The sequence below is a fragment of the Primulina huaijiensis genome, chromosome 9 (genome assembly GCF_012295235.1).
Source record: "Primulina huaijiensis isolate GDHJ02 chromosome 9, ASM1229523v2, whole genome shotgun sequence".
Taxonomy (NCBI): Eukaryota; Viridiplantae; Streptophyta; class Magnoliopsida; order Lamiales; family Gesneriaceae; genus Primulina; species Primulina huaijiensis.
Window position 1 is genome coordinate 9,435,039 of NC_133314.1, and position 3,742 is coordinate 9,438,780.

Consider the following 3,742-nt stretch of genomic DNA (forward strand, 5'->3'; position numbering starts at 1 on the left):
ATATAAGGACATGTTTAGTCCGAATCACATGGAGATGTGAACCCACGGCTAGTTGTATCAATGAACCATTGAGGGCCACACAAGTACTAGCTTTCTAGATCCCGTTGAGAAGTAAAATAGTTCAATGTGTTGAACGGCTTATAAATGAGTTTATAAGCGTAAGGAAAAATAGAAGTACGACTTCTATGAGAGAAATGTAAATTTTAATTTATGGAAGCGTTCCTAAATTAAAAGTAGGCCAAGTGAATAATGTATTTGAAAATTGTGATTTTCATAAACATTATTATGGACTAAATTAAATTAATTCAAGTGTTTAATTAATTAAACACTAGTGGGCCTAGTAGAGTCAAAATAATTAAATTAATTCAAGTGTTGAATTAATTGGGCCTTGTAGAGCCCAATTGGAAATAATTATTCAACTAGTGGGCTTGAGTAAAATCAAGTAAAGTCTAATTGGGCTCAAATGTATTTGAGACAATTTAAATTAAAAGTCCATGGGCCCTTTGTAAATGTTACAAGCCCTTTAGGTTTTGCATGCTTGGGAGATGAAAGGTTGGAGAATATTTTTGAAATAAAAATTGCATGGCATGCAACTTTTTGCTTTTTACTTTTCTCACAACCAAGACAGGGAATTAACTCACTCTCCTTTCCTCCTAGACCTAGCTTGGCCGAAATTCACACTTATTTTCTCTCAAGTTTTTGTTCTTCAATTGTTGGAGAAACAAATCTCTTCTCAAAGAAAAATCCTCATATTTTTCTAGTGCAAAATATGAGAGGATCTACCTAGTTGGTGGTGGGCTTGATTTTGAAGGTAGGAGGAGGCTTGAAGATTGTCTACCATATAAGAGCTAAAGTGTTTATACTTTAGTTGGAGCCATCATCAAGCTCAAGAGGTTGATAGGTAAAATTTCTTAACACCCTATGTATGACAAAGGTGTTTAGTATATGTTACACACTAGTACAATGGTGTTCAATTTTTCTCAAAAATTTCGATTTTCATGTTTAGAAAACAATTTTGTGCTTCCGTTGCGATATCGAACACCTAAAATCGATCCCTTTCAAATTCCTTGCCTTTGAGTATAACCTTTTGCAACCAGTCTTGCTTTGAAGATCACTACCTTCCCATCCGCCCCAAGGTATTTTTTGTAGATCCATTTGCATCCTATGGGAACGATTCACTCAAGTGGATCCACTAATGTCCAGACTTGGTTTCGAATACATAGAGTCCATTTCAGACTGCATGGCTTCAAGCCATTTGGTTGAATCAGTATCAGATATTACTTCTTTGAAATTCATTGGAACAGATCCAACACAATGCTCATCACGGCTTTGTTCATGAAGAAGCGCATATCTTGCAGGTGGTCTAATAACCCTATCAGACCTTCTAGCAGCTTGTACTTCAACTACTGGTTCTTGGGAAATGGGTTCAACTTCTATAGTTGAAGGAGTATCTTGAATTTCTTCAAGTTATATCATCTTGCCTTTTCTATCTAATAGAAATTCCTTTTCCAAAAAGGTGGTATTTCTTGAAACAAACACTTTTGCTTCATTGGGATGATAGAAATAATATCCAACGTAATTATTTGGATATCCTACAAAGTAGCACAAAGTGGATCTACTATCCAATTTGTCTCACACTTTCTGCTTCACGTAAGCAGGACATCCCCATATTCTCAAGTAAGAATATTTGGGAGGTTTTCCCATCCATATCTCATATGGTGTTTTATCCACTGCTTTGGCATGGACATTATTCAACAACATTGCCGCAGTTTCAAGCGCAAAGCCCCAAAACGTTGTAGGCAGTTCAGTGAATCTCATCATGGATCGAACCATGTCCATCAGGGTTCGATTTCGACGTTCAGAAACACTATTCAATTGTGGTGTTGCTGGTGGAGTCCACTGTGAGAAAATCTCATTCTCTTTTAGATAACCCAAAAATTCAGCACTCAAGTATTCTCCACCTCGATTAGATCGAAGTGCTTTAATACTTCTTTGGAGCTGATTTTCTACTTTAGATGTGAATTCTTTGAATTTTTCAAATGCTTCAGATTTGTGTTTCATCAAATAAACGTATCGATACCTCGAATGGTCATCAGTAAAGGTAATGAAGTAGTTGTGACGCACCGTACTTTTACTACTTAAAATTTGCGGAAGAATTAAAAATTTTCTTAAATATAAACATCCATACGGTCGTCAACTCATCGTTCATAAAAATATCTTTGGAATCATCCATCACCAATAAAATTTTGTTAAAAGAAAAGCTTGTTCATAACATCTCGCATCAAAACACAAAATCAGAGTAAATTTAAACTTGCATAAAAACATTAAAAATGACGTGGGCGGTCCTCGGGTTTAGCCTCCCGCCCAGTCCAAGCATGCTCCTTGGTCGCCACCTCCTGTCTCCTCATAGACATCCTCACCTACATCGATCAAGTCTAGTGAGTCTAAAGACTCAACACGTATAAACCTGAATAGCAAGTAATACATAATAAAACCACATGCAACTTTAAAATAGGACATACATACTTGAAACTTGAACTTGCAAAATGAACTTGAACATACGTACGTACATAATTAGACGTGCCGTCGACATAAACTTTCTTAACATGCTTGCATACTTGAACATACATAACTTCATCATTTTTCGTAGAGATATGTTTCAAAGCAAGTGACCCATGACATAACCGCCTGATCAGACTAACCACAGTACTGGGATGACAGGGACGTATCCACTGCCACATACATGAGATCCCCGTTCATAATTTAACGGGCTGATTGGTCCACGTTCATAATTTAACGCTTTCCAATCTCGATCTAAACCCGTTCATAATTTAACGGGCGGATTGGTCCCCGTTCATAATTTAACGCTTTCCAATCCTAAACGTAATTTGGTCACAAGACATTTAGCATACCTCAAAAACTTAAAATATTTTCTTGCACGTCAAACATACTTACTTGGCGTTGAGGGATTAGTTGGACTTCGATCGGGGCCGTTGCTGGACATACTAACATGAATTTACATACTTAACTTGCATAGCTTAGACGTATTGGTCATGCTTACTTGCGTGTTCATTCAATTCCTTAGGACATTCTAAAATTCCCATCACTCGACTTTGTAAATCATTGCACTAAACCATGACATCAAACCTCAAAATAAACATTACATTTTTCCCAAAACAGGTGGTACACGGACCCCGTGCCCAGGTCTGGCTACGGGTCCGTGTAGGTTCGCTAAAGGACCTATCGAAAATAAGGAGGGAGACGGACCCCATGCTAGGGTCCATGTAGGGGTCCGGGTAACTTCGCAAATTTTGACACCGAGAAGAAACAAAGGCACGGACCCCGTGCCGTGGTCTGTGTGGGGGTCCGTGTCGGCACGCAAAAATGGCACCAAGAAGAAATCAAAGGCACAGACCCCGTGCCTGGGTCCGTGTTCGGGTCCGTGTACGTGCGCAACTCTGAAACTCACGAAAATTCTGTACACGAAAAGTTCATAATTCTAGACTCGATTATACGGACCACGAACCGACACCACGAGACCATCATAGGATGCCAAAACATTGACCCAACTCGTACAAACGCCCCAAAGCAACGACGTTCACCCTACGACACATACGACACAAAAATACGGCAATTGACATCAAATCGTTTCCTTCATTTTCTAATTAAATAAATTGCCTATTGACATGAAACGAAACCTCAAAAATACTCCTAACATCATTACCAATATACCTATATGTAG